At 39.4% G+C, this 11,930-nt stretch overlaps 1 protein-coding gene across 1 annotated transcript in view; it reads left to right on the top strand.

Moving 5' to 3' along the window:
* Window positions 1-11,930, top strand: part of COL21A1 (collagen type XXI alpha 1 chain) — a 196,824-nt gene continuing 184,894 nt past the window's right edge. Inside the window, exon 1 of the mRNA XM_075202519.1 lies at window positions 1-141. The gene's annotated coding sequence lies outside the window, so the exon portion shown is untranslated. The remainder of the gene's footprint in view (window positions 142-11,930) is intronic.

The following is an 11,930-nucleotide window of genomic DNA, read 5'->3' as shown; positions in this document are numbered from 1 at the left end:
GTTCTGTAGAGCAAGCTGCGGAAAAACTAGTGAAAGACAAGCTCATGAAATTTCTAGGATATAAAACTTCTTCAGTTTCAAGGAAAACAGCTGGCAGCACTAACTGAAAAATAAACAACCCGTTTTCCTCTCAATAACCAAGTAAGTAAAGATATTTTTGGGAAGTTTGTAATACAAGTAAAGTCAAATGCAGCTAATAAATTAATGTAGAAAATAGTTCTGGGTAGCATTAAATCATTCCTACTTCAACATAACTATGCTGCTCAAATACATCGAACATGTCATGATATTTGAGAAATGTCTGAAACCACTTTCAGCTATAGCATATCCACTCTCTAACAGGCTGTGCAGGGCAGTGTTTTCATTAATGTGCACTTTGTAGATTATTAAGTAATGCCTGACTGTGACAGGTGCTATATTTATGAAGTTTCTTGGGCTATGATTACATGAATTGCCATTTGTTACATAATACATATAATGAACAAGTGATAGTCATTCTAGTTATCCCAGGACAATATTTCTGAGGGAACTGACTAGAATGGAGTTCCGGTTCCTTTTTGGAATTGGTTGATGAAAGTAAAAGGAGCTTTCCGGAATCTTCATATACCAGATACAGCTATAGGGTATTTAATGATCCTCTATGTACTTTTTCATGTAGTAAATACATTCATTGGCAATGTTCAGTGACAGAACTCATTTTTGAAACTCTTACATTCTAAGCCAAGAACAGGCATGGGACCTCTCTGGACAGTCTGTTCTCCATTACTTCTATGGAAATAATCATGTATCCTGTTATTAAACTTTAACTCACAGCATTAACCATATCTACTGATTCAGTTAAATATTAAAACTGTTAAACAATTGCATGATAGAATTATACCAGCAGTACAATAGAAAATGCTTTAGTTTTGTTACAAAAATATAAAAATGCTCACATCTTTCATCTATGGTAACTTATACTGCCATGTGTTTGTAAGGCACAATTCATGACTTTTTTTTAAATCATCTGTTTTGTTGTAATAAAATGACAAATTGTACCAACAAATTGTACCTTATAAGCATGTTTCACATTAAACATTGGGTCATACTGGGATGACAAATCCCATTTTCATTAATTGATACATTGAGGGGGATTGCATATGAATAACACATGGATGTAGCTAGTTATTGAGGATTTTCTCATGTGTTTGCACGTTTGATTTAGGCAAAATCAGACCACTCATAGGAATTAGACCATTGCTACTGTTACATATTTTAAAGCCAAAAGTGTCTCCCATTTTATGAAGGGCAGGGCAGCCAAAACTCAGGACATGTACTGACAGCCAGTAAAATAATACATGATTTACACTGTCAGTAAGAAAACAGAGGAGGATTGTAAAAGATTACACTACTATATGCATCATATAGCACACCTATGACTTTGGGACAGTATCATTTAATATCTCCTTGCCAATATTCTCCCTTTTTCTCTAGTTGCTTCTAATACTTACTTTTGCATTAAAAAATGTTGGTATAGTATAATCATTTGTCAGCAAATTACACTGTTTGGCAGTTAAGTCTTATGAAATTGTGTTAGCATTGATCAGTATGGTGTAAGATCAAATCAAGTGTCTTGTCATTATGGGCAACAGTACATAGCTACTATTTGCAAGTTGTTGTTGAAAACTCAACCCCTTACAAAACTCCAGTAATAGATTCCTGATGTCTCAAGGACCACTAAATAGAGTTAAATCTCTCTACGCATTACGGACAGATGAAACCACATCCCACAAACAATAGCAAACATTATAGCATTATAGAAACCTTTACATGGGGGCAAGGAGGTGAGGACAGAAAACAGGGAGAAGATAGGACCCTGCTGTGAGAGCTTACATTCTAGAGGGGTGAGGAAGCATACAGGGGCTACGGGGGCGGTGGGAAATGAATGGAATGGGCAGATGGAGTGTGAGGAGGGAGTTGTCTTAGGATGGGGCAGGGTAGACAAGCATAAATAGGTGCCTTTTGAGAGAGTCCTTGATAGATTGGAGGTTATATGAACAATTTTGTGTGGAGTATGAAAAGTGCTGACAGTTGCACAGGAAAGAAACAGAAATATACAATATTGATGCAAGATAAAGGCCAGTTGGTGCATTCACTCTGCCCATTGTAATTATAAATGGTTAAATCTCAGGTCAGACCTATAGCATGATCTCTAGGTATGTTTAATCTCCTTTACATTGCTTTCCCCACGATATCAGCTATTAGATTGTTCAAGCATCTACTACTCTTTCTATAAAATTATATTTTGAACTTAAGATTGCTTTTCTTTGTTCTAGAGTTTAGTTTTTGGGGAAATGACTCCATCTTGAATCATGTACTTACCTCAAGTTTCTATTATGATGATTCCTTAGTTACATAATGCATATCCTGCAGCACTGTACAATCAGAGAACGTTATTCTGGTAGATCCGGTACACAAACACACTAGAGACAATTTAGTCAGAAGCAGGTTTACCTACCAGATTGCCTTTGGATTGTGTGAGGAAACCAGGGCACCCAAAGGAAACATAAACATGGAGTGAACAAATAACTTCAAGTAGTTAACATCTAGGTCAGAATCACACCGAAGGCCACAGCCCTGGAACAATTGCCAATCACTTTGCTAGCTAGATTGCACATTGAGTCTTATTACTTTTGAGAGTTTGCACTGTACCAGTTGCTGGACAAGTGCAAAGAAAATAACATATTGATTGTGTGGACTGCCCAATGTAAGGACAATATTCTGCATGTTCATATAGACTGACATCCTTGTTCATTAAACAGCCATGTTCTTTGCCAAATGTTAAAATCGGGCAATCAGAGCTGTTGCGTATGAATGTGTGTTCTGTACTGCCTCATTATGCTATCTAAGTCTATTGATTTTGAAAAACCTACAAAGGCCAAGTAGTATAAATATTTGTTGATGATATGATGATATAATGATACAGAGCAGCCAATGCCAGCATACTCAGTCTTAAGCTACCCATGCACTGATTTTAACTTGTGAAATTAATCACGTAATTAATAAATAAGGTAATGAATTCATACAATTTTCTGTGCATACCTGGCACGTGTATTATTGAAAATTAATTTTAATTTTATTTTTAAATGTAATTGTTGATAATAATTTTCATGTTTAAAAAAAATCATAATTACACAATCTATTTTCTGTTCAAGTGCAAAATCTCAATTATTCATCCAAATTAACAAAATTGTGTTAGTTAAGTAATTATGATATCATATTTTGATTATTCCGCATGTGTAAATAGTTCATCATAATGAATAAAAAAATGTGTGGACTTAATTTAGAGTTGTGCATGTGTCAACTTTTTTTGGCAAAAATATATGCATTTCCATACTGTGTGTGTATCAAAATGTGTTAATGTCAAGATTTGTACGTATCTTAGACTCATGGCCACTTACGTCTACAGAGACTGAAGAGAGATAGGCAAGTATAAGTTGAGTACACTAAGGCTGTGTACACATAAGTATTGCATATCCCATGGAGATGTGACCTAATGAGAAGTGGACATATTCCTAGATACGCTTCTTAGGAGGTGTATCTTTGGTGGGTATTGGAGGTCTGGTGCAAAGATTTATATGGTCATGATGACAACAAAGCACAGTAATGAGGAGCCATTTGTAAAGTTCCACATGTATAGACCTGCAAGTGGAGGGAAACTACTCTTTGAGAGGAGAGTACTGTGTAGAGTAGTGCAGCGTTGGACTTGCCCACCGAGGAGCAGGGGTGCACTCCGGTGGGCCCCGATACTTGATAGCCCACCCCCTCTTCAGTGGTGGGGAACAGCTGTGAGTAGCTGTTTTTTATGGGGGTAGCGCGATAGCGGGTTTGGGGGAGACATGGCCGTGGAGGGGAGGGGGGAGTGAAGAAAATTCTCAAAAACATTGCTGGTCAGTGGGACAGCAACAGGCAGCCAATTGCTAGGCTGCCTGTTGGTGTAAGGGGTCCCAAAGTGCTGTGCGGCAGGCAGGAAGTCTCACTTCACTTCCTGTCTGCCTGATGTGAGGAGTGATGCTGACCAGAGCAACTACAGGTAAGTGAGGAGAGGGCTGCCTATCCTATCCATGCTAAACCATAGGGAAGGGGGGCTATACTAAACTATAGGGGGGCTGCCTATCTATACTAAACTATAGGAAAGGGAGGCTATATTAAACTATAGGGGGGCTGCTTATCTATACTAAACTATAGGGAGGGGGGCTGACTATATGAAACTATAGGGGGGTGACTATACTAAACTATAGGGGGGCTGCATATCTATGCTAAACTATAGGGAAGGGGCTATACTAAACTACAGGGGGCTGCCTATTTATGCTAAACTATAGGGAGTGGGGGCTATACTAAACTACAGGGGGGGCTGACTATACTAAATTATAGGGAGGGCTGACTATACTAAACTATAGGGGGGCTGACTATACTAAACTATAGGTGGAGATGTCTATACTAAACTATAGGAGGGCTGACTATACTAAACAATAGGGGGGCTGCCTATCTATACTAAACTATAGGAGGGCTGCCTATCTATACTAAACTATAGGGGGGCTGCCTGTGCTAAACTATAGGGTGGCTGCCTATGCTAAACTATAGAGGACTGCCTATGCTAAACTATAGGGGGGCTGCCTACGCTAAACTATAGGGAGTGGGGGGCTGCCTATGCTAAACTACAGGGAGTGGGGGGCTGCCTATGCTAAACTATAGTGAAGGTGGCTGCACAGAGAACACTATAAGGAGGGGGGCTGTCTTAATAGTACATGGGTGGAAGGTAGGCTATTAATTTAATGGTGGAGGTTAGGTGGAGGCTAATTATTTAATGGATGGTATTTTATCTGAGGGGTGATAGTGAGGCAATTTAATTTATTGGTGGGGCCTATTAAATTAAAATGGGGTGACGGGACCTTTAATTTAATGCTGGGGTGGTTTGGGTCCATAATTGAATGTAGGACTGATTGTGGGGAGGAGGGCTATCTATTAAATGTGAATATTAATTATTTAATGCCGGGAATGGTCGTGGGAAATGGTTGTATTAAATGTAAATGCTATTAATTTATTGCTGAGGTTGTTTGGAGGGAGGGTAATAGGTTTATTTATTAAATGAGAATGCTATTAATTTAATGTTGGGGTTTGTTGGAGAGAAATAGATCTTCTTATCAAATGTGAGTACTATTACTTTAATGTTGGGGCTGGAGAGAGGCCTAATTATTAAATGTGGGTGCTGTTGATTTAATGGCGGGGATGGTTGGAGTTTTCTAAATTTCATGTACCCATTTTTTTTCCCCAATAGGGCCTCCAAGGATCCAGACAAGCAGCAACTGATCTAAAGACACAAGCAGCCACAGGTGGTGAAGATGACAAGACAGGTAGGAGAGAGCAGGATAGTCTGCCAACTGTCCTGAATCAGTTGGAGCAGTCCCACATTTGGGTGACTGTCACGCTTAATCAGGATTTGGTCCGACCAGAAGGACAGTTGGGAGGTATGTCCCGCTTCACACTTTACTGCTCGTGAAGGCAGAACTGCGTGCATCTAACAGTAGTGCACACAGTTTTGCCTGTGTATTAGTCTAAAATGTGTCTAAAATCATAATAAATGTCTTAAGTGCACCAGGCTCCCTAACACTCCCTTTGCAGCGCTACAGGGTATTAGATGGGCCACAGTCATTGGTTTCCCTGGTGGGCCCTTCATGCTCCAGTCTGACATTGGAGTAGTGTGCTTGCAGTAGGAGAATCCTTTGACATTGAGATGGATGTATATGGAGCAGCCTGGAAGACTCTTACTGTGGGAATTGTCCTGCCAGGTGCGGTGTGGCTAAGACAGATAGAGAGAGAGAGAGAAAAAGTCATTGGATATGGGGTATAACTTTCAGTGCAGCAGCAGGAGGAGAGCCCCCTTGAAGTGGGCTGGGGGCTGCGTATAGGCAGCATAGCTACATGAAGAGGTGGAGTCCCTGTTTTAGGGGATTGCTGCTAGCTATCAAATAGAGCCACGTGGAACTATCACTGTAACAAGAACTGTGCAGGAGGAGAAGGAGTCTGCCTAAAATATGTAGCATTTATCATCCTCTAAAGTATTGTGCTGAAGGTGTTTGGAGAAATGCAAGTGCAACCATTATGATATGTGCTGGAGGAGTTTGGCATTTATGTGACCTTATTCCATTGCAACTGTTAAGCTTATCATACAGGAGAAGTGTAAACAAAATGCTCACTTGTGTTTATGAGATGGTCCGCACCAAAGAATTTCTCTGACTTTGCACTGCGGCACCATTTTGTTCACTGCACACAACCTGTGCTATGCACCCGTGTATTCAGGGACAATCTGGTCGCAAATGCCACACCCACACCAGGGCTTAAAAGGAAAGCAACAGTGAAGGGGGCACCACAGAACATCTTGGCACCCCAAGTAAGTGTACATGCAGCAGTGGAAGAGTTTCACACATAAACATAGAGGGCCCGATTAATGTTCGGAAGTATGTCCCTTTGCGGGCGGTATAGTGTATGAAATAGATCTATGCATGTTCAGAAATGGAACGTACACCAATGAAAGCAATCTCATGCAATTCATGTCTGAATGCAAATGACATTTATGGCAAAAGACGGAATGGGTGTGGGAAGGGGTGAATGACCGTAGGCAACGTACAGTAAGGGAGTGCCAAATAGGTGGGGCCAATTCAATTCCTGGGTTTCTCTAAAATACAATTTTTTAGCTGTATCATTTGCACCAGCTACAGGGCAGGTGTAGATGCCAACTGATAGTGATGACTATCACGCCATGGTCTCTGTATTAAAAACCAAATATATGCGTGCCACTAGCTAACAAAGAACATTTGTTTGCAAGTAAGAGAGAAAATAAAAACATATTTTATGTACAGTACACATTAAAAACATCCTGATTTATGTATTTAATGTAAAAAAGTAAGGTTAAAAAATATATTTTTATTAATAATTCTAGTATTATGAGTTGTTAATATATTTTATAGGCTTTTTTTTTTGCATATGTTATGTAATGTTTAGGCAGAAACACCCAGGTTCAAATTTAAACGTGTCTTGAGATCCACTTAGATTTGAAAACAGTCAGTACTATTCTCTAGTTCTGTGCTCATGTTTCAAGTGCAAATTGCGTGCAGGTTGCATCTGAACATTAATCAGTTTCATAGAATGCAAGTTTAGACTTATTTTTTGTTTATGTCGTAATTGAAAGTCCAGCAGCACTTCTCTTTCTTAAAGTTATAAGGAGAAAGCTTTAGTACATAAAAATGCTCTCAGAATCTTTGGTGGGTGGAAAATGCAGGAGACATAGTTAATTTGAAAGGCTCAGACAAAGGGTGGTGCACACTAAATATTATGAAACACTTATTATAAAAACGTATATGGAATAATTTTGTAGCACATCACTTGAAGATGGAACAGTGTCTAATCTTAGGAAAAAATGTTTAATCCTTCCGACTTCAAGCATGCACACTAAGAAGTATTATAGGATGTGCTAAAGATTTATCATATATCTTATAAATTTATTTTAGGTTTGGCTTTACCCAGAAAAATAATTTAATAAAAACGTATTCTTGAATATTATTAAAATTGACTTAAATACTTAGACAGTATTTGCTAACCAAATTTAATGTTCAGTTTGTTATTGGTTAATTTTTTTTTAGATTCCCAAGAAGTAAGGAGATTTATTTGTTGGTGCTTGGGTTGGGTTTCCAGAGAATACAGCCAATTGTTTTATATGTTTTCCACAGAATGGCTACTTTGTGTAGTGAATAAATTATATAACATTCTAGTAGTGGACAGCAAACTTGTGACATATAAATTTCCTCTAAGAAATGTTTTGGGAAAAACCATCAAAAGGTGTTAACGAAAGGTGCTAACGTAAACAATCGTTAGTAGTAATTAAAATAATTTCTATAGAACTTACATGGGGTTGTCCAGTTAAAAATAATTGAGTTTTACCCCCACCTATTTATAACCCCCTTGATAATGATAAATTATTTTTATTCATACTTACCCAACCCATAAGGCAGCACTGATCGAGCAGTGGGTAGTCCGACACCTATATGCTATCCTCCCATTTCCCAGCCTGGACCCACATTTCAATGCTGCCTTTCTGTCTAATACAATGTAAAGTCTGAAGTCTTATAGCAAATTATAGCTTTCCTGCCTGTACACATTTGATAACACATCACAGAGAAACCTAGCACTACAATGAACTATCAAATATAACACAGTGTATTAGAGCGCAGAATGATAACGTTGGTCTATATAACTTATATAACTGTCAAATGTCATACATATAGGCTTGGAGGAGGGATATTAGTAGTATTTAACACATGGCCAGTGGTGAAATTGGTGCGCCACACATTCAATCACCGGGAGGTGTGAATAACAATGCCGGAGGGGGTCTTATATAAATAACCAAATAAATTAACCATTATGAAGGGGCCATAAATATCTGGCTATAAGAAATGGGCAACGATTATTCTTAACTGTAGAATCTCATTGAATGAACTTATGAATACACTCCACCTAGATGTAAATTATACCATGTAGTATTGGGTTAAATTGAAAACCTCTTAATGTTTACACAAGAAAAATCAATAAGCCATTGTTGTGTCTCTTCCCTTTTTTGGCCTTGACGCCTGTTTTGGCTGGGTTCCCCTTCTCCAAACTGACATGACAGATTGTCAAGAAGGACTATTATTCTCCGCTCTGCCAGTTCCATTGAATCATTAGCACGCAAAGCTGCTGGCTGCCTGGATGGGATACATGTGCACCCAATCAGTACAAGAATTTCCTTAAGCTGGGTAATCACTAATACATATTTAATTTCTCAGTGGTAAATATTCAAGTTATACTATTTTACAGTTAAAGCGGCAGAGATCCTGGGGGGATCTCCTTGGACGTCTGCACTTCTCTTGTGTTGGTTTGCTGATATGGTGGTTGCTGACTTTACAGCTTTATCAGGGGTTCCGGTCCTGTGGGTACTTTTATGGTAAGATTTTTCAGTGGCACAACCTGGAGTGTTGTGTACGGTGGTGTGGAGTGCTTGTGGGTATTTTTAAGGTATGCCTGTGGTTGTGAGCTGGATCTGGATGTTTCTCGTTGCTTCTTGGAATCTGTATTTAGTGGCTTTGTTGATCTTTTCCTTTTGTTCCTTTTGTTCAAACTGTGGAAGAGAGAGGAGAGGAGGTTGGGGGGTGGGATGGATGTGGAATTGGAGAAGCAGTTATACAAGCAAACTTTAGTCAATATACTGTTCCTTTTGCTTTTGTATAAGCTATTTGGTTTATAGCTCTTTTATGATTTTTCTCAGCGTGCACGTGTTATAGCTCTTTTGAGTGTGAATGCTATAGCTCTTTTGCCATTAGGTATATTGCAAATCTGCTAAGAGGTTTCAGTGATTATATCTCTGGTTATATAGCTCTAATGGAATATATATATATATATATATATATATATATATATATATATATAAGATATATCCTGAATTACACAAGACTGTTGTTGCAGTTACATGTACCTGTATCCTGTGTTACAATAAAGCCAGCGTGTAGACTAATCTACTCACACATGCTGATACCTATTACAGTTCAATAGGCATCAGCCAATAATTTCCGAGTGCACAGGGAAGCATCCTGGAAGCAGGTGTTTTTCTGAAGTGGTGTGGCAGAGAGACCAAATGGTCGTAGGACCTGGGCTTATATAGCCCAGGACCTATCTGTAGCTAGATGGGGGAGATGACCTTTACCCCCCCAAACACACACACAGACAGATACATGATGAGTAGTGATGATTCATCATGCTTACGTGTCCCATAGGTATAAACTGGCTTCTGGTCAGTTCACATCTTGCCCTGTGTCCACATCGACCTGGTGTATGCACAGAGCATAGGCCGAACTGTGCATTCATTGGCTACCATTATTGGAATTCCTACCATGGCATAAGCTCTGCCCCCTGTGTTGATGTCCACGCAGTTTGGTGTACCCCAGACACCCCCAGACAGAGTTCCTTCACCTTCAGAAGTTCGGATGACACTAATTTTGAATTACATATTTTTATATGACATACAAAATGGGGATCCATGCAGGCATAACCTTTATTGTATGCTGCAAAGTACCTACCTTTCATCACCCTCCCATCCCACAAAAACCCATGGTATTTCCTCTTTACGAACCACAACTAACTCAAAGGGGCATATTCAATTAGGTCCCGGATCGTGGTAACGCGTGGAGTGTGCATTACTCAAGGTAACATGGTACCACAGTAACGCAGATTTTCCTTTGCAACCCTATGGGGTGCGACGGAAAATCAGCCTTATTGTGGTGCCGTGGATTACCTTCATGCCTGTTCTGGCGCATTACTGCAATCCTAATTGTATATGCCCCAAAGATTGAAATGTGCAGGGGCTCTTCTTAGCAAGCCAGGGGTAGCATCTATGTCTTAAGACTACTACCCATTAAAAATGGGAAGGAAATAAGAAAACAAACGCCTGCTTTCTAAGGAACTCAAAAGATAACAAATAATTAGCCCCTTGTTTTAAAACATATTTTTTTTTCTTTTTTCTCTCACCCTTCTCTCTTTTTTTTTTCCTTTAACTTCTGTCTCCACACCAATGCTTGACACTCAGTACAGAGTCACTTATGTAGACTATATTCAGACCTTTGACTATTAACCAGAGGTGTTAGACAAAGGCCAGGTGCTTCTTCTTTAGCTTAAATTTATTTAGATTGGTGAGTCTCATAACGTACCCTGCCTCCAATGGCATTGTTAATATATTGGTTTGCCATATTCTTTTTCACCTTTGGTAACCAAGCTGTTTGTGTCTACGATTTATTTGAATACTAGCAAGTTTGACCTGTTTGTTGAACATTAGAAATGTATGTAAAAGCTTATCTTTTTGTGCAAATTGGCTATAATGTGCATTACTATTATAGTAATACAAGTAAAGATTGTTTAAAAAATATCGAAATGAGCTTTAGTAGACATTGTGGGTCTGATTCATTAAGGAATGCAAAGTGAATGCAATATGCGTTTTTTAAAAAATAAACAGAAAATGCAAGCAGGTACACCTGTATTCAACAAGAAGAGTTTCTAGTTGAATACGGGTGTAAGTACTGTGGCAAGGGCACTCTTCTGGTGGTGCACACATGAACATCTTCTTGCTTTTTACTCAGCGTTTTTTATCGGGATGGTAAAGTGATTTACAACATTAAGCTCCACACACTTTCTTGTGACCCTAATGCTAAATAGACTGAGAGCAATTCCCTAGACATCGGCCACTATCTGCCATAGGTCACACATGAACAATGAAAAAGACAGGTTTAAACAGTTTACACTTCTCCCATAGCCTTAGCTTAATAGACAGGTGAAACTCCCACCTTGCCTTTAAAAAGGAGGCTTCATCAGGTGCCTAATTTGTGCCACAGGCTTTGTGCGAGTTATGTGAAGAGGGCTGTTTGAAGGCTTTACTTAGCTCCGGCAGTCTCACTGCTCTGCTGTCTGTAATCTGTTTGCTGCAATCTTCACTGCCCCGACACTATCCGAATTGATCCCGACGTCTTCTTACTTCTATCCATTGTCTTCTCTTTTCTTTCTCTCGTCTTCTCTTGTTTCTGGAGCCCTTCTCTCTGCCACACTGCCGACGGACTGCCAATCAGGGCTCGCCGTGGCGCCAAATATTCAAATGCCTAGCAGTGAACCCTGACTGGCTTACCACTCTGGCCATAGATTGGCTGGTGCAGAATTGCTTCTGATTCTCCGTCAACGGTGCTGGGACCTGCAAGGGAAAAGAAGTACTTACCTGTGTCCCGCTTTCGATCCAGTGTGTATCCTTATTCTTCTTCTTTCTTCCCCTTCTTCTTGAGCTCTGTAGAGCACCCTCTCACATTTATAAAAAGTCCCATCAG

Source organism: Mixophyes fleayi, chromosome 3 (genome assembly GCF_038048845.1).
Source record: "Mixophyes fleayi isolate aMixFle1 chromosome 3, aMixFle1.hap1, whole genome shotgun sequence".
In the NCBI taxonomy this organism is placed as follows: domain Eukaryota; kingdom Metazoa; phylum Chordata; class Amphibia; order Anura; family Limnodynastidae; genus Mixophyes; species Mixophyes fleayi.
The sequence above is the reverse complement of the archived record's forward strand: the minus strand, read 5'-3'. Positions and strand labels throughout refer to the sequence as shown.